The sequence below is a fragment of the Oncorhynchus masou genome, unplaced genomic scaffold (genome assembly GCF_036934945.1).
Source record: "Oncorhynchus masou masou isolate Uvic2021 unplaced genomic scaffold, UVic_Omas_1.1 unplaced_scaffold_1807, whole genome shotgun sequence".
NCBI lineage: Eukaryota > Metazoa > Chordata > Actinopteri > Salmoniformes > Salmonidae > Oncorhynchus > Oncorhynchus masou.
In genome coordinates, this window is record NW_027008281.1 from 11,588 (window position 1) to 35,000 (window position 23,413).

A 23,413-nucleotide genomic window follows, 5' to 3' on the forward strand; every position below is an offset into this window, starting at 1 on the left:
CCAGATTGCGGAGGTTGACTAGATGGTTCCGGAGGGGTGGGTGAATAGCGGACGGTAACTTCAGCACCACCCGGTGGGAAACAGCGACAAGGCCATTCAAGGGAAAATCTTGTGGCCAAAATGGCACACTAATCATACGGGTTGGAACTAAGGTCTGACTGTCACCTTTCAGTTTAACAGAGTTTTATTTTTTGTTGCATGATTTTTTGTGACATATTTTGCCCCGTGATTGTTAGGAGGAGAGTGAAGTCTCACAGCCGCCATCTTTGGAAACTGACTAGGAGGGAATAGAGAACTTTCATTATCTAACGGGTTGGGGGGGGGTTTTGTTTCTTTTTTTTATACCAAGAAATCTTTAGTATATATTTTTTTTCCAAGACCTCGAATGACCTGCTATTCTGTACACACGTTAACACAAGTTAACGGTGGACAACACACAAGGAGTCGGTATCGTACAACCTGGAGGAAAAAAGCTCCAATCTGTCGTTTTCTCTCCGGTTCTACCTGAACCTGGACTCTGATCGGTAAGTGTCGGGTTGTAGATTCAAGCCACAATCTTTAGTAGTGTGGTGAGAAAATGTTTATCTGGTTAGCAGCTATTATTATTATTTATTAGCTATTATGGTTAGCCTATTTAGCTAATGTATCATTGATAACGATACGATAGTCAACTAGGACGCCTACAATGTGGATGATGGTTAACTAAGTGAAGTTAACTAGATGTCGGGGGAAATGATAATCTTTCCTTTTTACTGTTACATTTGAGGATTGATAACTAAAGTATGTAGTTAGCTAATGTGGCTAACCGACTGTAGCTTAGCGGTTAAGCTTGAAGCGAATTGTCTTATTTTAACGTGTAAACATTTTTAACATTAAAACAAACAAAAAATGGCAACTAATGTTAGTTAACTGACAAGACATATTTTTTTACAAAATGCAGACAAGACATGTAGATACTCACATTTTTTTTTAGCTACAGGTATCTGCGTCTTAACACACCTGTGTGTGTAAAACTGAACAACAAACCCCCACAAATGTGTTGTCACTGGGGGGATCCAGTCCACAGTAGCCTGTGTTAAACAGTGTAAGTTACAGTAAGTGTATATTTAGCATTTTGTGAAATATTGGTTGATGTGCTATGAAGAGGACTTTAATGTTTCTACAACTTCACCACCATTGATTCAACGTTTAGATGGGAGTATTTGGCTGTGAGAGCCAATTCATCCTTTTAAACAGAACAAGGTTCATTGGGACTATAAGGAGTAACGTTCATTATGTAAGTGTTTTTTTTAGTCCATTATGGGCTAGTATCAAGCTATCCTCAGTGGTGCCAGCCAGCTAATCCTTTTCTATGTAGTCTTTTTCTTCTTTGACACTCCCTTGTTGTTTTTCTCACTGCAACTCCCCCCGCCCCCCAAAGCTACTAGCTGGGGGAGTTTCCACTGCAACAATGATCAATATCACGGCACAAGCATGGGACACTGCAGGTGTGTGTATTCATTACGTCCTGCAACGGAAACAGTTTACTGTTTAAGGAAACAAACAACGAAAGGACGAGGGACCTAGCCGAATTTGTCCAAACCCGAAAACGAGAGATTCTGTTGGGAGTAAAAGGTTTATTTGTTGTAGAATCGGTGTAACGAATACACCCCGGTTTCACTACTAAAGTGAAATATTGTACAGCCATGCAATTAATAAGCAACTTGACAAAATCGGTTCTAGTTATTCGGGTATGGCTTCCATGTACGCGTGTATTCATGCTGGCTGGTTTGTGAGTCGCATTCCTAATGTTCTGTGTGTTGACATTGCGTAACATTCTGACTCGACAAGCTCTTCTCTCTTGGCCCTGACTGTGCCTGTTCGCCAGTGTTGGATACTCAAATGGTGACAGAATGTACTTAGAGATTTGTTTTGCCATTATGTTTTTTCATTTGTTAGATAATGACAAGTTGGCAACGACTCCCCATTTTCTGTCCTTCCTGCTGCACACCCACGTGGGGTGTTGGGAATGATGACGCAATATATTATTGCGTTTTATAAACAACTTAGCTTTCTAGGAGTCTGAATGTACAGTACAGTAGGCTATATCACAGCCGGCGGTATTCGCTAGTTATCAACACACTAAGAAGGCCTCTCCTGCAATGAATGATTGAATCGTCCGTCACTAGACTAGTGAGAGTTTAGCTACATGGGTAGTAGCTATTTTAAATGTTTTGTAAACAAACACATTATTAAACAATGCAAGGATAGTGGGTTTGATTCTCTGGACCGTCCATACATAAAATATACGAGCGCATGACTGTACTTCGCTTTGGATAAAAAGCGTCTGCTAAATGGCTTATGATCTAGTGAATGATTCGAAACGGCGCGTTGGGCCGTTGAACTAATTCAACCTACATCAGTCAATTAGTTGTGTAATAACTGCCCCCAATGGGAACGGAATAACGTGGTAATGAACTACAATGACCATAATCCCTTGTGTATAACATAGTTCTTGACTTGATTTCTCAAGTGGATTAATAAGATTTCTCTCTAGAGATCCTCCTGCGCGTTGTCGTGGAGGGGGCCGACTAATTAACTAATTGACTGATGTCGGTTCAATTACTTGATTTCCACGAAGCTTGTTTTTTTTCTCCCGTTTTTTCCCCTCCCCCGTTCCCCGCCTCAGACCTCGTCACTGTTGGCACACTGACTGTGACTGTACTATAGTCTATTGGACTCATACAGCCTCCCTCTCTCTCCCAGCCAGAGCCGGTCCACCCCAAGCCCCATCCCCCCCCCCCGTTAAAATAACATAAAATTGATCAGAAATGCAGTGTAGACATCGTTAATGTTGTACATATTTATTTATTTAACCAGGTAGGCTAGTTGAGAACAAGTTCTCATTTACAATTGCGACCTGGCCAAGATTAAAGCAAAGCAGTGTGACACAGACAACAACACAGAGTTACACATGGAGTAAACAATTAACAAGCCAATAACACAATAAACAAGTTAATGACACAGTAGAAAAAGAAAGTCTATATACATTGTGTGCAAAAGGCATGAGGAGGTAAGGCAATAAATAGGTCATAGGAGCTAATAATTACAATTTAGCAGATTAACACTGGAGTGATAAATGAGCAGATGATGATGTGCAAGTAGAGATACTGATGTGCAAAAGAGCAGAAAAGTAAATTAAAAACAGTATGGGGATGAGGTAGGTAGATTGGGTGGGCTATTTACAGATGGACTATGTACAGCTGCAGCGATCGGTTAGCTGCTCAGAAAGCTGATGTTTAAAGTTGGTGAGGGAAATAAAAGTCTCCAACTGCAGCGATTTTGCAATTCGTTCCAGTCACTGGCAGCAGAGAACTGGAAGGAACGGCGGCCAAATTAGGTGTTGGCTTGATTAGGTGTTGGATGTTCAGTGAGATATACCTGCTGGAGCGCGTGCTACAGGTGGGTGTTGTTATCATGACCAGTGAACTGAGATAAGGCGGAGCTTTACCTAGCATAGACTTATAGATGACCTGGAGCCAGTGGTTCTGGCGATGAATATGCTTGAGAGGGCCAGCCGACTAGAGCATACAGGTCGCAGTGGTGGGTGGTATAAGGTGATTTGGTAACAAAACGGATGGCACTGTGATAGACTGCATCCAGTTTTCTGAGTAGAGTATTGGAAGCTATTTTGTAGATGACATCGCCGAAGTCGAGGATCGATAGGATAGTCAATTTTACAAGGGTAAGTTTGGCAGCGTGAGTGAAAGAGGCTTTGTTGCGAAATAGAAAGCCGATTCTAGATTTGGTTTTGGATTGGAGATGTTTACAGTCAAGCCAGACACTTAGGTATTTATAGATGTCCACATATTCTAGGTCGGGACCGTCCAGAGTGGTGATGCTAGTCGGGCGTGCGGGTGCAGGCAGCAGAGCCTGCAGAACGGTTGAAGAGCGTGCATTTGGTTTTTACTAGCTTTTAAGAGCAAATAAATTCATAAAAAATCCTACAATGTGATATTCGTTTTGTCTGTCATAGTGGAAGTGTACCTATGATGAAAATTACAGGCCTCTCTCATCTTTTTAAGTGGGAGAACTTGCACAATTCATGGCTGATTAAATACTTTTTTTGCCCCACTGTATATATAGATAGCAATATTGGGCCTATATGAATTGTAGCTGCTTTTGAGGCTCATGTTATACTCTATAAACACCTAGTTAACCCTGTAAAGACATATTTTTATTTTTATTTAAAAAATCTAAATCTATATACAAAAGCTTGTAATTTTTAAAATGACATTCATTTGTGCAATATTAGGGTTCTACATTTAAATTAAATTCAGTGTTTCAGTCTTTCTGCTGCAGTCCTTTATTTAGCTTCCACGCCCCAAAACAACACAAAATAATGTTTCTGTCGGGGTGCACTTTGATGATGCTAGAACTCTCTCTCTCTTCTTGTGTTTTTACTTTTGAGTGTATAGAAGTGGGGTCCTGAGTCCTGAGCTGCCATGATCTGGCCACCTGGGCAAGGTGTGTCTTTTGCGATAATTCCACCAAATGACCCTGCTGCCCCCACACACACACACAGTTGGTCCCGTCCTGGGAAGACCCTACAAAAGAATATTCAAAGCTGAATTCTTACATTTTTGAGGAAAGAACATTTATGTCCGATCACAAGAAAGATGATATTTGTGTAATGGACCAACTGTCACTCTGTCACTCTAGTGACAGGAGGATAGACAGCACTGATGTCAGCAATAACATGTACCTCGGGCCCTGAAGACTGAGCTAGCCAGCTGCAAAACAACGACGTAGGAAGCCATTTTGTTTGTATTGGTATTTAGCTACAGTGCCGTGAAAGAATTTGCCCCCTTTTGTTACAGAATATTATCTGATCATCAACCAAAACCTAATATTAGATCAAGGGCACCTGAGTGAACAAATAACACAACAATTTACATACTACTTTAATTTATTTCATTAACAAAGTTGTGCAACACACAATGTCGCTGTGTGAGAAGTATTTGCTCCCTTAATACCTGCCACCTTTTTTAGCTGCAATGACTCGACTCAAACGCTTCCTCAAACGCTTCCTCCCACGCTTCCTCCCACGCTTCCTCAAACGCTTCCTCAAACGCTTCCTCCCACGCTTCTTCCCACGCTTCCTCAAACGCTTCCTCAATCGCTTCCTCAAACGCTTCCTCCACGCTTCCTCCAACGCTTCCTCAAACGCTTCCTCCCACGCTTCCTCCAACGCTTCCTCAAACGCTTCCTCCCACGCTTTCGACTCAAACGCTTCCAATAGTTGGTGATCAGTCTCTAACGTAATGGAAGAGGAATTCTGGCCCGTTCCATGCAGCACGTTTTCAAGCATGAACCGCTTTGTCTCATGTCCTGCCGCAACATCTCATTTGGGATGAAGTCAGGACTTTGACCAGGGTCATTTGGGATGAGGTCAGGACTTTGACCAGGGCCAATTGGGATGAGGTCAGGACTTTGACCAGGGCCAATTGGGATGAGGTCAGGACTTTGACCAGGGCCAATTGGGATGAGGTCAGGACTTTGACCAGGGCCAATTGGGATGAGGTCAGGACTTTGACCAGGGCCAATTGGGATGAGGTCAGGACTTTGACCAGGGCCAATTGGGATGAGGTCAGGACTTTAACCAGGGTCAATTGGGATGAGGTCAGGACTTTGACCAGGGTCATTCCAAAACTTCACATTTTTGTTGCCTTTCAACCATTTTTGTGTAGACTTGATTGTGTGGATCATTGTCTTGCTGCATGACCCAGCTGTGCTTCAGCTCAGAGACGGAGGGCTTGACCTTGTCCTGCAGAGTCTCTGATACGGATCAGAATTCATGGGTCCTTCTAAGGCACCTTTAAAAAAAACAATGTCTCACGCTTTACAATGTGAAATGTTACTTTTTGGCTCTGTGATGCAAGCTAACTATTACATTATATGAATTTTGTGAATTGTGCCCCCTCCCAAAAAAACAAGAAAATGAAAACATTTAGAAAGATTATTATTATTTTTTTTTTAAGTTAAAGGGGGATACCTAGTCAGTTGTACAACGAAATGCATTCAACTGAAATGTCTTCTACATTTAACCCAACCCCTCTGAATCAGAGAGGTGCGGAGGGCTGCCTTAATCGACATCCAAGTCATCGGCGCCCGGGGAACAGGGTTAACTGCCTTGTTCAGGGGCAGAATGACAGATTTTTACCATGTCACCTCGGGGATTCAATCCAGCAACCTTTCGGTTACTGGTCCAACACTCTAACCACTAGGCTACCTGCCCCCCTACACTCTAACCACTAGGTTACCTGCCCCCTACACTCTAACCGCTAGGCTACCTGCCCCCCCTACACTCTAACCACTAGGCTACCTGCCACCCCTACACTCTAACCACTAGACTACCTGCCCCCTACACTCTAACCACTAGGCTACCTGCCCCCTACACTCTAACCACTAGGCTACCTGCCTCCTCTACACTCTAACCACTAGGCTACCTGCCGCCCCCTACACTCTAACCACTAGGCTACCTGCCCCCTACACTCTAACCACTAGGCTACCTGCTGACCCTACACTCTAACCACTAGGCTACCTACCTGCCCCTACACTCTAACCACTAGGCTCCATGCCCCCATACACTCTAACCACTATGCACTATTGTAAAGTGGCTGTTCCACTGGATGTCATAAGGTGAATTCACCAATCTGTAAGTCGCTCTGGATAAAAGAGCGTCTGCCAAATGACTTAAATGTAAATGTAATGCTACCTGCCGCCCCATTCATGAAAACCTATTAAGTAAGCAGAGTGAGCCCATTGTTGTCTGACAAAGGACATGATGTTTCTGTTTCTGGTTTCTCCTGCTAAAACATTTGTCTGTTTTGATAAATATTGCACCAATATAGTCTCTCTCTCTCTGTCTGGCTCCCCTCTCTGTCTCCCTCCCCTCCCACTCTGTCTCCTCCCTCCCTCTCTGTCTCCCTCCCTCCCCTCTCTGTCTCCCTCCCTCCCCTCTCTGTCTCCCCCTCTCTGTCTCCCCCTCACTGTCTCCCTCTCTCCCCTCTCTGTCTCTCTCCCTCTCTGTCTCCCTCCCTCCCTCTCTGTCTCCCTCCATCTCTGTCTCCCCCTTGCTGTCTCCCCTCTCTCTCTCCTCCAGGTGCCCATGCTCCGGCCCCTCCACTCCAGCAGATGAGTCGTCGACTGCTCTGGCGTGCAGACGCAGCCGCGCTCCAACGCCCAGATAGTCCCTGGTCCTGCCCCCGCCCTGTCGGGGAGACAGCAGACCGCATTACCCAGCATGCCCTCCTCTGTGCGGGCGGGCAGCCCTAAAGGACCCGGAGGTAGCCGAGCTGTTCTTCAAGGAAGATCCAGAGAAACTGTTCTCTGACCTCCGAGAGATAGGACATGGCAGCTTCGGAGCCGTCTACTTTGTATGTGCACACACACACACACACACACACACACACACACACACACACACACACACACACACACTTCTCTGCTCCTCGCCCTGTCAGTTCAAGGAGGCACTTCGTCATCTTTATTGATACAACAGGGCAGGCTCAAGTCTATCTCTAGCAGCCCTAAAACAGGGCACTGTCCTGCAATAGTCCTTCTGTAATAGTCCTCCTGTAATAGTCCTCCTGTAATAGTCCTCCTGTAATAGTCCTGTAATAGTCCTCCTGTAATAGTCCTGCAATAGTCCTCCTGTAACAGTCCTCCTGTAATAGTCCTCCTGTAACAGTCCTCCTGTAATAGTCCTCCTGTAATAGTCCTCCTGTAATAGTCCTCCTGTAATAGTCCTCCTGTAATAGTCCTCCTGTAACAGTCCTCCTGTAACAGTCCTCCTGTAATAGTCCTCCTGTAATAGTCCTCTTTTAATAGTCCTCCTGTAATAGTCCACCTGTAATAGTCCTCCTGTAATAGTCCTCCTGCCATAGTCCTCCTGCAATAGTCCTCCTGTAACAGTCCTCCTGTAATAGTCCTCCTGTAATAGTCCTCCTGTAATAGTCCTGCAATAGTCCTCCTGTAACAGTCCTCCTGTAATAGTCCTCCTGTAATAGTCCTCTTTTAATAGTCCTCTTTTAATAGTCCTCCTGTAATAGTCCACCTGTAATAGTCCTCCTGTAATAGTCCTCCTGTAATAGTCCTCCTGTAATAGTCCTGCAATAGTCCTCCTGTAACAGTCCTCCTGTAATAGTCCTCCAGTAATAGTCCTGCAATAGTCCTCCTGTAACAGTCCTCCTGTAATAGTCCTCCTGTAATAGTCCTCCTGTAATAGTCCACCTGTAATAGTCCTCCTGTAATAGTCCTGCAATAGTCCTCCTGTAATAGTCCTCCTGTAATGGTCCTCCTGTAATAGTCCTCCTGTAATAGTCCACCTGTCCTCCTGTAATAGTCCACCTGTAATAGTCCACCTGTCCTCCTGTAACAGTCCTCCTGTAATAGTCCTCCTGTAACAGTCCTCCTGTAATAGTCCTCCTGTAATAGTCCTCGTGTAACAGTCCTCGTGTAATAGTCCTCCTGTAATAGTCCTCCTGTAATAGTCCTCGTGTATTAGTCCTCGTATAACAGTCCTCGTGTAACAGTCCTCCTGTAACAGTCCTCGTGTAATAGTCCTCCTGTAATAGTCCTCCTGTAATAGTCCTCGTGTATTAGTCCTCGTGTATTAGTCCTCGTGTATTAGTCCTCCTGTCCTCCTGTAATAGTCCTCCTGTCCTCCTGTAATAGTCCTCGTGTAACAGTCCTCATGTAATAGTCCTCGTGTAATAGTCCTCCTGTAATAGTCCTCCTGTAATAGTCCTCCTGTAATAGTCCTCGTGTATTAGTCCTCGTGTAATAGTCCTCCTGTCCTCCTGTAATAGTCCTCGTGTAATAGTCCTCGTGTAACAGTCCTCCTGTAACAGTCCTCGTGTAATAGTCCTCCTGTAATAGTCCTCCTGTAATAGTCCTCGTGTATTAGTCCTCGTGTAACAGTCCTCGTGTATTAGTCCTCCTGTCCTCCTGTAATAGTCCTCCTGTCCTCGTGTAATAGTCCTCGTGTATTAGTCCTCCTGTAATAGTCCTCCTGTAATAGTCCTCCTGTAACGGTCCTCCTGTAATAGTCCTCCTGTAATAGTCCTCCTGTAATAGTCCTCCTGTAATAGTCCTCCTGTAACAGGCCTCTTGTCCCGCCTGTGTTCTCTGTGTTTAAGGCGCGGGATGTGGGATCTACAGAGGTGGTGGCCATCAAGAAGATGTCTTATAGTGGAAAGCAGTCCAACGAGGTGAGACAGACACGTTATATACTATATTTATTACCTTTATTTGATAGGGGACAACATAAACAGAAGTCTCAGTACACTTGAGAAATGATTATGTTAAAGCATACACACTCCGATACAAATGTGTGAGCTGAACACACACACACACCCACATCGTCTCACACTCCAAGGTCACCCCACGGCTCTCTCACACAATCTCACTCTCGCCTTGCTTCTGCTCCTAATGACAGAGTAGCTGTTCTTGGATTAAGACCTAATCTGTGTACGATGAGAGTCGCCCACCAGGAGACCGAAGGCAGACAGGAACATGCCACACATGAGATCATACGTTTTTTGAAGAAGATCTACAATGTTGTCTTTAGGTTGTGTTCATTCAGAGGGGCGAGGTGTTCACTTTGCACTCGTATTTACCCAGGTATGTTGGTTGATTTAAAGAACCAATGTCTCCACTGAAGTAAATGCAAAGCAGTCTGCGTCTTTTATAGTTTATTTTTAAAATACTCTCTCCTCCACCTCTTTTGCTCGCTCTCTGCTCTCTGCTCTCTTTTCACTCTCCTTCTCCCTTTCTTTTTCTCTTCTTCTCCTCTCTTTTCTCTCTCCTTCTCCTCTTTTCTCTCTCTTTCTCCCCTCTTTTCTCTCTCTTTCTCCCCTCTTTTCTCTCTCCTTCTCCCCCTCTTTTCTCTCTCCTTCTCCCCCTCTTTTCTCTCTCCTTCTCCTCTCTCTTCTCTCTCCTTCTCCTCTCTTTTCTCTCTCCTTCTCCTCTTTTCTCTCTCCTTCTCCCCTCTTTTCTCTCTCTTTCTCCCCCTCTTTTCTCTCTCTTTCTCCCCCTCTTTTCTCTCTCCTTCTCCCCCTCTTTTCTCTCTCCTTCTCCTCTCTTTTCTCTCTCCTTCTCCTCTCTTTTCTCTCTCCTTCTCCCTCTCTCTTCTCTCTCCTTCTCCTCTCTCTTCTCTCTCCTTCTCCTCTCTTTTTCTCTCTCCTTCTCCTCTCTTTTCTCTCTCCTTCTCCTCTCTTTTTCTCTCCTTCTCCTCTCTTTTTCTCTCTCCTTCTCCTCTCTTTTCTCTCTCCTTCTCCTCTCTTTTTTCTCTCCTTCTCCTCTCTTTTCTCTCTCCTTCTCTACCTCTTTTCTCTCTCCTCTCTTTTCTCTCTCCTTCTCCTCTCTTTTCTCTCCTTCTCTACCTCTTTTCTCTCCCCTTCTCTACCTCCTTTCTCTCTCCTTCTCCTCTTTTCTCTCTCCTTCTCCTCTCTTTTCTCTCTCCTTCTCCCTCTCTTTTCTCTCTCCTTCTCCTCTCTTTTCTCTCCCCTTCTCTACCTCCTTTCTCTCTCCTTCTCCCCTATTTTCTCTCTCCTTCTCCCCTCTTTTCTCTCTCCTTCTCCTCTCTCCTTCTCCTCTCTTTTCTCTCTCCTTCTCCTCTTTTCTCTCTCCTTCTCCCTCTTTTCTCTCTCCTTCTCCTCTCTTTTCTCTCTCCTTCTCCTCTTTTCTCTCTCCTTCTCCCCTCTTTTCTCTTTCCTTCTCCCCTGCTCTTTTACTCTCTTAAATCTCTCTAAATTCTCTCTTTCTTTTCTTTCTTTCTCAATAATTATCACCCCATTTTCAAGGCTTCCTTGTCTAGTTAAGATTATTGAATTCTTGGTAAATGTACAATTTCTGCCTTAAAAAAAAATCTGATAAATGTATTTTGAATGTAAACCAATCAGGTTTGTTCCTATTACAGCAACCACTTTAGTTGTCTGTGCATATTTGTAAACAACAGCTGGTGCACGAAATCTAATGAAGTCTCTAGATTTTGCTCGCCTGAAGTAGAGTATATTGTGATAAATTGCAGGCCACACTACCTGCCTAGAGAGTTTTCGGCTATACTTACCGTGGCTGTTTATTTACCACCACAGACAGATGCTGCACTAACTCAGTCAGCTGTATAAGGAAATAAGCAAACAGGAAACCACTCACCCAGAGGCGGCGCTCCTAGTGGCCGGAGACTTTAATGCAGAGAAACTTAAATCAGTTCTACCAAATCTCTATCAACATGTTAAATGTGCAACCAGAGGGGAAAAAAATTCTAGATCAATTGTACTCCACACACAGAGACGCGTACAAAGCTCTCCCTCGCCCTCTATTTGGTAAATCCAACCACAACTCCATACTCCTGATTCTTGCTTACAAGCGAAAATTAAAGCAGGAAGCACCAGTGACTCGGTTTATAAACAAGTGGTCAGATGAAGCAGATGCCAAACTACAGGACTGTTTTGCAGCACAGACTGGAATGTGTTCCGGGATTCTTCCGATGGCATTGAGGAGAACACCACATCAGTCACTGGCTTTATCAATAAGAGCATTGAGGACGTCGTCCCCACGGTGACTGTACGTACATACCCCAACCAGAAGTCATGGATTACAGGCAACATCCGCATCGAGCTAAAGGCTAGAGCTGCTGCTTTCAAGGTGCGGGACTCTAACCCGGAAGCTTATTAGAAATCCTGTTATGCCCTCCGACGAACCATCAAACAGGCAAAGCATCAATACAGGACTAAGATTGAGTCGTACTACAGTGGCTCTGACGCTCGTCGAATGTGGCAGAGCTTGCAAACTATTACAGACCACTAAGGGAGGCACAGCCGCGAGCTGCCCAGTGACACGAGCCTACCAGACGAACTAAATCACTTCTATGCTCGCTTGAGGCAAGCAAAACTGAGGCATGCATTAGAGCATCAGCTGTTCCAGACGACTGTGTGATCACGCTCTCCATAGCTGACGTGAGTAAGACCTTTAAACAGGTCAACATACACAAGGCTGCGGGGCCAGACGGATTACCAGGACGTGTGCTCCAGGCATGTGCTGACCAACTGGCAGATGTCTTCACTGACATTTTCAGTCTGTAATACCAACATGCTTCAAGCAGACCACCATAGGCCCTGTGCCCAAGAACACAAAGGCAACCTGCCTAAATGACTACAGACCCGTAGCACTCACGTCCGTAGCCATGAAGTGCTTTGAAAGGCTGGTGTTGATGTGAGCCATAACCATTAACCCAGAAACCCTAGTCCCACTCCAACCTGCATACCGCCCAAACAGATCCACAGATGATACAATCTCGATTGCACTCCACACTGCCCTTTCCCACCTGGACAAAAGGGACACCTACGTGAGAATGCTATTCATTGACTACAGCTCAGTTTTCAACACCATAGCGCCCTCAAAGCTCATCACCAAGCTAAGGAACCTGAGACTAAATACCTCCCTCTGCAACTGGATCCTGGACTTCCTGTCAGGCCGCCCCAGGTGGTGAGGGTAGGTAGCAACACATCTGCCACGCTGATCCTCAACACTGGAGCTCCCCAGGGGTGCGTGTTCAGTCCCCTCCTGTACTCCCTGTTCACCCACGACTGTATGGCCAGGCACGACTCCAACACCATCATTAAGTTTGCTGTTGACACAACAGTGGTAGGCCTGATCACCGACAACGACGAGACAGCCTATAGGGAGGAGGTCAGAAACCTGGCCAGGTGGTGCCAGAATAACAACCTATCCCTCAACGGAACCAAGACTAGGGAAATTATTGTGGACTACAGGAAAAGGAGCACCGAGCACACCCCCATTCTCATCGACAGGGCTGTAGTGGAGCAGGTTGAAAGCTTCAAATTCCTTGGTGTCCACATCAACAACAAACTAGGTTGGTCCAAACACACCAAGACAATCGTGAAGAGGGCACGACCAAGTCTATTCCCCCTCAGGAAACTAAAAAGATTTGGCATGGGTCCTGAGATCCTCAAACGGTTCTACAGCTGCAACATCGAGAGCATTACTGCCCGGTACGGCAATTGCTCGGCCTCCAACCGCAAGGCGCTACAGAGGGTAGTGCGTACGGACCAGTACATCACTGGGGCCAAGCTGCCTGCCATCCAGGACCTCAACATCAGCTTTTAGTTTGAATGCACCGCATTGCTGGAACAAAATTAAAAATCGATTCCATCTTGATGTTGTGGTGCCGTTCAGGCAATTTAAGTAATTGATTTGGGGAGGAATGTATCTGTTATTCTGGGTGATTTGTGATGATTTATTTGTGCTTCCCATGACTGTGTTTTTGCATTTGTATATGTATATTTGTATAATGTGTATGTTCATATTGAATTATACAATATATTATTATTGGACATTTTTATTGAATTTTTAAAATAAATGTTAAATAAAACATTTTCATTCTCTCACACACACACAGAAATGGCAGGACATCATAAAAGAGGTGAAGTTTCTCCAGAGGATTCAACATCCCAACAGTATAGAGTACAAGGGCTGCTACCTACGAGAACACACAGCATGGGTAAGACACACACACACACACACACACTGGACTTTGGAGGACTACTACCTAGAACACACACGATAACACACACTTTCTTAGCCCCTTTCTCTTAATGTTCTGTTGTCATAATGTGTTCTGTGTGTTCTGTGTTCTCTGTGTTCTGTGTTCTCTCTGTGTCCAGTTAGTGATGGAGTACTGTCTGGGTTCAGCCTCTGATGTTCTAGAAGGTAAGACATTTTTAAAAAACAACAGCTGTTCTATTTGACATGTATTCTCCTGCGTCAAGTCAACTTAGACTGTGTGTTTTGATTCCGTTACGCCCAACTTGTTTAATCCTTAGCAAATGTTTTCTGAAATATTCTCTCACCGATTTAGTTCATAAAAAGCCTCTTCAGGAAATGGAGATCGCTGCCATTACCCATGGTGCTTTGCAGGGTTTGGCCTACCTTCACTCCCACAACATGATTCACAGGTGAGGGTTTACCTGACGGTTTGAAGCATGGTGATTACATCACACCTACTAACCCAGTGGTTCTCTGTCTGTCTGTCTGTCTGTCCTCTCTCGCTGTCTTTCTCGCTGTCTCTCTCTCTCTGCCTTTCTCTGTCTCTCTCTCCCTCCCTCTCTCTCTCTCTCTCTGTCTCTCTCTCTCTCTCTCTGTCTCTCTCTCTCTCTCTGTCTCTCTCTCTCTCTCTCTCTCTGTCTCTCTCTCTCTCTCTGTCTCTCTGTCTCTCTCTGTCTCTCTCTCACTCCCCCTCCCTCTCACCTCTCTCTCTCTCCCTCTCTCCCTCTCTCCCTCTCTCTCTCCCTCTCTCTTCCCCCCCCATCCCCTCCCAGAGACATCAAAGCAGGTAACATCCTACTGACGGAGCCAGGTCAGGTCAAGCTTGCTGACTTTGGCTCCGCCTCCATCGCTTCCCCAGCCAACTCCTTCGTGGGGACGCCATATTGGTGAGGGACAGCAGAGACAGACAAGTCACGGGGGTCTACCAGGCGGCAAGCTTTGACCACATGACAGTTTTTAATTCGATACATTATGCAAAATGTTCAATGATTGTAATTGATCCCCCCCTCACCTCGCCCCATTCTCTGCAGGATGGCCCCAGAGGTGATCTTGGCCATGGACGAGGGCCAGTATGACGGAAAGGTGGATGTCTGGTCCCTTGGGATCACCTGTGTCGAGCTAGGTAAAGGTGGTTTTCCATCGTTTATATGTGTAACATACTGTGTGTATTAGGATTTCCGTTAACCAGTAATTGCCAGCTTTTTGCAAAAAATAAATAAATGAAAAAACATATTTTTTTTAAGCGGAAAATCCGTGGCCTACGTTACCGTTGGCCTTTTTATTGAAGTAAAACGAAAGTTGGAGAAAACAGAGTAGGCTATGCCAATAGGGCCCGATTCAGACAGAGTAGGCTATGCCAATAGGGCCCGATTCAGACAGAGTAGGCTATGCCAATAGGGCCCGATTCAGACAGAGTAGGCTATGCCAATAGGGCCCGATTCAGACAGAGTAGGCTATGCCAATAGGGCCCGATTCAGACAGAGTAGGCTATGCCAATAGGGCCCGATTCAGACTGAGTAGGCTATGCCAATAGGGCCCGATTCAGACAGAGTAGGCTATGCCAATAGGGCCCGATTCAGACGCAAGGAAATCAAGCCTTTTTTTTATGCATTTCTCAGTATTTGATTTCCTTCTGGCTTTTTCTACTCTTGGACCTGAATGCATATAGATGTCTGGTACATTCAAATCTTCCCGAGTTACGTTGTCCTAACGGAAACCCTGGTGTGTGTGTGTGTGTGTGTGTGTGTGTGTGTGTGTGTGTGTGTGTGTGTGTGTGTGTGTGTGTGTGTGTGTGTGTGTGTGTGTGTGAGAGGAAGCCTCCTCTGTTTAATATGAACGCCATGAGTGCCTTGTACCACATAGCGCAGAATGAGAGCCCTACACTGCAGTCCAGAGACTGGTGAGTGTTACAGACACACACACACACACACACACACACACACACACACACACACACACAGCCCAATATCTTTTCATAAGTAGATAGCATTGTACCACATTAGCTGTCATTTCTATCATTGGTGGATTTTACTGTTACTTTAATTGTCTTGCCCCTGATCTCTCTCTCCCTTCTTTCTCTCCTCCCTCGTTTCCCGATCCCTCTCTGTCTCCTCCTCTCTCTCTCATCCCTCGTTTCCCGATCCCTCTCTGTCTCCTCCTCTCTCTCTCCTCCCTCGTTTCCCGATCCCTCTCTGTCTCCTCTCTCTCTCTCCTCCCTCGTTTCCCGATCCCTCTCTGTCTCCTCCTCTCTCTCTCCTCCCTCGTTTCCCGATCCCTCTCTGTCTCCTCCTCTCTCTCTCTCCTCCCTCGTTTCCTGATCCCCCCCCCTCTCTCCCCCTCTTTTCCTCCTCCCTCATTTCCTGATTCCCCCTCTCTCCCCCTCTTTTCCTCCTCCCTCATTTACTGATTCCCTCTCTCTCTCCCCTCTTTTCCTCCTCCCTCGTTTCCTGCTTCTCTCTTCACAGGACGGAATACTTTAGAAACTTTGTTGATTCCTGCCTTCAGAAAATCCCCCAGGACAGACCCCACTCTGACCATCTACTGAACGTGAGAACACTTTCAGAAATAACTGTCGCCTTAAACAAGATAACCTACCCTCTCCTTAAACACCTTTCTCCTTCCTTCTCTCTCTCTCTCTCTCTCTCTCTCTCTCTCTCTCTCTGTCTCTCCCTCTGTCTCTCCCTCTGTCTCTCTTTCTCTCTCTCTGTCTCTCTCTCTGTCTCGCTCTCTCTCTCTCTCTCTCTCTCTCTCTCTCTCTGTCTCTCCCTCTGTCTCTCCCCTCTCTCTCTCTGTCTCTCCCTCTGTCTCTCCCTCTCTCTCTCTCTCTGTCTCTCTCTCTCTCTCTCTCTCTCTCTCTCTCTCTCTCTCTGTCTCTCCCTCTGTCTCTCTCTTATTTCTCTCTCTCTCTCTCTCTCTCTCTCTCTCTGTCTCTCCCTCTGTCTCTCCCTCTCTCTGTCTCTCCCTCTCTCTCTCTCTGTCTCTCTCCCTCTCTCGCTCTCTCTCTCTCTCTCTCTCTCTCTCTCTCTCCCTCTGTCTCTCCCTCTGTCTCTCCCTCTCTCTCTCTCTCTGTCTCTCTCCCTCTCTCTCTCTCTCTCTCTCTCTCTCTCTCTCTCTCTCTCTCTCTCTCCCCCCCTCCGTAGCACGTGTTTGTCCAGCGGGAGCGTCCGGACTCTGTTCTGATGGATCTGATGCTGAGGACCAAAGGCGGTCAGAGAGCTGGACAACCTGCAGTACCGTAAGATGAAGAAGATCCTGTTCCAGGAAGCTCACAACGGACCACAGGCTGAGACACAGGACGGAGACGAGGTCTGTGTGTTCAGGGAGGGAGGGTGTGTGTGTGTGGGGGGGGGGGGGGGTCTTGTTCCAGTTGTGATTTGTAGTCTCCATGCCGTCAGATCTAACCAGAGTGGGGGCGGTGTCATGACGCTGATCACACTACCTGACCAATCTTTGTCTATCTGCCTATGTCTCTCTTCGTATTTTGTCTCTCTCCATGTCTCTGTGCGTGTCCGTGTCTCTCTCTCTCTCTGTGTCTCTCTCTCTGTGTGTGTGTGTGTGTGTCTCTATCTCTCTGTTTATCTCTCTGTGTGTATGTGTCTCTCTCTGTGTCTCTCTCCATGTGTGTGTCTCTCTCTGTGTGTCTCTCTCTCCGTGTCTCTGTGTGTGTGTGTCTCTCTCTGTGTCTCTCTCTCCGTGTGTATGTGTCTCTCTCTGTGTGTCTCTCTCCGTGTCTAGGAGGTGGAGCACGGTGCAGGTCGTACAGACACCGTGAACAGTGTGGGCAGTAACCAGTCCATCCCCAGTATGTCTATCAGCTCCCAGAGCAGCTCAGTCAACAGTCTGAATGAAGCAGCACAGGACGGCCGCAGTGAGCTGGACCTGATGGAGGGACACCACACGGTCCTGTCCAACAGCTCTGTCATACACCTCAAACCAGTGGGTCTACTATACACACACACACCGCTAGACACACACACCGCTATACACACACACACTGCTATATACACACACACACCGCTATATACACACACACACCGCTAGACACACACACCGCTATACACACACACTGCTATATACACACACACCGCTATACACACACACCGCTATACACACACACACACCGCTATACACACACACACCGCTATACACACACACACCGCTATACACACACACCGCTATACACACACGCCGCTATATACACACACACACACCGCTATACACACACACACACTGCTATATACACACACCGCTAGACACACACACCGCTAGACACACACACACCGCTATATACACACACACCACTATACACACACACCGCTATATACACACACACACTGCTATATACACACACACACTGCTATATACACACACACACCGCTAGACACACACACCGCTATACACACACACACCGCTAGACACACACACCGCTATATACACACACACCGCTATACACACACACCGCTATATACACACACACACTGCTATATACACACACACACTGCTATATACACACACACACCGCTAGACACACACACCGCTATACACACACACACCGCTATATACACACACACACCGCTAGACACACACACCGCTATACACACACACACCGCTATACACACACACACACCGCTATACACACACACCGCTATACACACACACACACCGCTATACACACACACACACCGCTATACACACACGCCGCTATATACACACACACCGCTATACACACACACACACCGCTATACACACACACCGCTATACACACACACACCGCTATACACACACGCCGCTATATACACACACACCGCTATGCTATACACACACACACACCGCTATACACACACACCGCTATACACACACACACCGCTATACACACACGCCGCTATATACACACACACACGCTATACACACACACCGCTATATACACACACCGCTATACACACACACCGCTATACACACACACACCGCTATACACACACACCGCTATACACACACACACACCGCTATACACACACACACACACCGCTATACACACACACACCGCTATACACACACACACACCGCTATATACACACACACACACGCTATATACACACACACTGCTATATACACACACACACACCGCTATACACACACACCGCTATATACACACACACACACTGCTATATACACACACACACTGCTATATACACACACACACCGCTATATACACACACACACTGCTATATACACACACACACCACTATATACACACACACACCGCTATATACACACACACACGCTATACACACACACACACCGCTATACACACACACACCGCTATACACACACACACCGCTTATACACACACGCACACTGCTATATACACACACATAACCCGCTATACACACACACACACACCTCTATACACACACACCGCTATATACACACACACACACGCTATACACATACACACACCGCTATACACACACACCGCTATACACACACACGCTATATACACACACACACACAACTCTATACACACACACACACCGCTATACACACACACACACACACACACACGCTATATACACACACACACCTATACACAAACACACCGCTATATACACACACACACACCTCTATACACACACACACACACACCGCTATACACACACACACCGCTATATACACACACACCGCTATATACACACACACACACCGCTATACACACACACACCGCTATACACACACACACGCCGCTATACACACACACGCCGCTATATACACACACACACCGCTATATACACACACACACCGCTATATACACACACCGCTATATACACACACACACCACTATATACACACACACACACCGCTATATAGACACACACACACCGCTATATACACACACACACACCACTATATACACACACACGCTATATACATACACACCACTATATACACACGCACACCGCTATGCTTTTGAAATCGGCCCTAATTAATCGGCCAAGTGACCCCACGTGTTGAACGGTAGTGTATATACAGGGCATTTGGAAGCTATTCTGACCCACGTTTTGTTACATTACAGCTTTATTATAAAAATGGATTAAATACATGTTTTGCCTCATCAATCTACACACAATACACCATAATGACATCACAATACCCCGTAATGACATCACAATAACCCATAATGACATCACAATACACCATAATGACATCACAATACACCATAATGACATCGCAATACCCCAGAATGACATCACAATAACCCATAATGACATCACAATACCCCATAATGACATCACATTACACCATAATGACATCACAATACCCCATAATGACATCACAATACCCCATAACTTCTTCTTTATTTTGCAAATGTATTAAAAATAAACAACAGATACCTTATTTACATAAGTATTCAGACGTTTTGCTATGAGACTCGAAATTGAGCTCAGGTGCATCTTGTTTCCATTTATCATCAGTGCTCAGAGACAGGATTGTGTCGAGGCACAGATCTGGGAAGGGTTACCATAAACTGTCTGTAGCATTGAAGGTCCCCAAGAACACTGTGACCTCCATCATTCTTAAGTGGAAGAAGTTTGGAACCACCAATACTCTTCCTAGAGCAGGCCACACGACCAAACTGAGCAGTCAGGGGACAGAAGCCTTGGTCGGGGGATGTTACCAAGAACCGACGTTCACTCTGACAGAGCTCCAGAGGTCTTCTGTGGAGATGGGAGAAACTTCCAGAAGGACAACCATCTCTGCAGCACTCCACCAATCAGCCCTTTATGGTAGAGTGGCCAGACGGAAGCCACTCCTCAGTAAAAGGCACATGACAGCCCACTTGGAGTTTGCCAAAAGGCACCTAAAGACCCTCAGACCATTAGAAACAAAATTCTCTGGTCTGATGAAACCAAGATTGAACTCTTTGGTCTGAATGGCAAGCATCACATCTGGAGGAAACCTGGCACCATCCCTACGGTGAAGCATGGTGGTGGCAGCATCATGCTGTGGGGATGATTTTCAGCGGCAGGGACTGGGAGACTAGTCAGGATGGAGGGAAAGATGAACAGAGGAAAGTACAGAGAGATCCTTGATGAAAACCTGCTCCAGAGCGATCAGGACCTCAGACTGGGGCAGAGGTTCACCTTCCAACAGGACAACGACTCTAACCACACAGACAAGACAACGATGGAGTTGCTTCGGGACACGTCTCTGAATGTCCTTGAGTGGCCCACCCAGAGCCCCGGACTTGAACCCGATCGAACATCTCTGGAGAGACCTGAAAATAGCTGTGCAGCGAAGCTCCCCATCCAACCTGACAGAGCTTGAGAGGATCTACAGAGAAGAATGGGGAGAAACTCCCCAAATACAGGTGTGCCAAGCTTGTAAAGCGTCAAACCCAAGAAGACTCGAGGCTGTAATCGCTACCAAGGTGCTTCAACAGAGTACTGAGTAAAGGGTCTGAATACTTACGTGATATTTCATTTTTTCTTTTTCTTCGTATTAAATTTGCTAAAAATTCTAAAAACCTGTTTTTTCTTTGTCGTTATTGGGTATTGTGTTTAGATTGATGAGGAAAACAAACCTATATCATCAAAATCAAATCAAATCAAATGTATTTATATAGCCCTTCGTACATCAGCTGATATCTCAAAGTGCTGTACAGAAACCCCAGCCTAAAACCCTAAACAGCAATCAATGCAGGTGTAGAAGCACGGTGGCTAGGAAAAACTCCATAGAAAGGCCAGAACCAAGGAAGAAACCGAGAGAGGAACCAAGCTATGTGGGGTGGCCAGTCCTCTTCTGGTTGTGCCGGGCGGAGATTATAACAGAACATGGCCAAGATGTTCAAATGTTCATAGATGACCAGCAGGGTCAAATAATAATAATCACAGAGGCAGTCCATTTTAGAATCAGGCTGTAACGAAATGTGGAAGAAGTCAAGGGAACTGAATACGTTCCCAATGCACTGTATATCTTTAAATTTTGCTCTGAAATCTTGGGGGGCCAAATAAAACCACCTGCAGGCCAAATTCAGCTCGTGGGCCGTCAGTTGGGGATCCTGTGTAGCCTTTTATTATAGTACTAGCTGTCAATTTGACAGAGGTAATGAACTGTCCAGGGATCCAGCACAGCGATAAATCAGGACCATGAAATCAGGAATACAGAGGTAATGAACTGTCCAGGGATCAGCACAGCGATAAATCAGGACCATGAAATCAGGAATACAGAGGTAATGAACTGTCCAGGGATCAGCACAGCGATAAAACAGGACCATGAAATCAGGAATACAGACAGCCTCTATCTTAGGTACTGACCCCAAAAAATACGTTATGAATTATATATTTTTCTCAAAAAGTTAAGAGTGTTTGAGAAGGTTGGAATCCTATGTAACCTGCCTACACATTTGTTTTCTGTACAAATTGACCAACATACTGTAGCTGCTGTAGTAGGTCAAAGCTGTGTGATGGGTAACCTTGGTAGAGCATGGTGATGGGTAACCTTGGTAACCTTGGTAGAGCATGGTGATGGGTAACCTTGGTAACCTTGGTAGAGCATGGTGATGGGTAACCTTGGTAGAGCATGGTGATGGGTAACCTTGGTAACCTTGGTAGAGCATGGTGATGGGTAACCTTGGTAGAGCATGGTGATGGGTAACCTTGGTAGAGCACGGTGATGGGTAACCTTGGTAACCTTGGTAGAGCATGGTGATGGGTAACCTTGGTAACCTTGGTAGAGCATGGTGATGGGTAACCTTGGTAACCTTGGTAGAGCATGGTGATGGGTAACCTTGGTAACCTTGGTAGAGCACGGTGATGGGTAACCTTGGTAGAGCATGGTGATGGGTAACCTTGGTAACCTTGGTAGAGCATGGTGATGGGTAACCTTGGTAACCTTGGTAGAGCATGGTGATGGGTAACCTTGGTAACCTTGGTAGAGCATGATGATGGGTAACCTTGGTAACCTTGGTAGAGCATGATGATGGGTAACCTTGGTAACCTTGGTAGAGCATGGTGATGGGTAACCTTGGTAGAGCATGGTGATGGGTAACCTTGGTAGAGCATGGGTGAAGTTCCCTTATTTTTCGGCTTGTCACTTAAATTTGTATTGTATGATATGTGATGATGAAGATGTTGATGATTATTTTCTTGGCCAGGAGGAAGAGGAGGGTTACCATGAAGACCCAGAGGTACGGGACCGTACCACTGAGCCTCCTGACGCCCAACCCCCAGGAAACACTACAGAGAACGCAACAGAGAACACTTTGCTACCATACGCACTGCCTCACTGGTGAGAGCACACACACGCACACACACACACAAACACACACACTCTGCCTCACTGGTGAGTCGTCTCTCTCTCTCTTTCTGTTTTTTATCTCTCCATTTGGAAACTCCTTCTCTAAATGAGAAAAACCACTTGACACCTTCGACACAACAACTGTAAGTTTAACATAACCTTCTCTCTCTGTCTTTCGACTCACTCTCTCCTCCCCAGGTGACTCGTGAGATGCAGGAGCACGAGCAGGACAGCGAGCTGAGGAGCAGATGTCTGGCTATAAGAGGATGAGGCGGCAGCACCAGAAGCATCTGATGGGTCTGGAGAACAAGCTGAAGGCTGAGATGGACGAGCATCGGCTCCGTCTGGACAAGGAGCTGGAGAACCAGAGGAACACCTTCGCCCAGGAGAAACTGGTCAAGAGACACCAGGCCGCTATGGAGAAAGATGTACGGAGATAAGAAGAGAATCACACAAGATACAGACACACACACACACACACACATAGAGACACACACACACATAGAGA

At 46.1% G+C, this 23,413-nt stretch overlaps 1 pseudogene; it reads left to right on the top strand.

Annotated features, from left to right (window-relative positions):
• The first annotated feature begins 7,285 nt into the window (after positions 1 to 7,285).
• Positions 7,286 to 23,413, top strand: part of LOC135532293 (serine/threonine-protein kinase TAO1-B-like) — a 25,764-nt pseudogene continuing 9,636 nt past the window's right edge.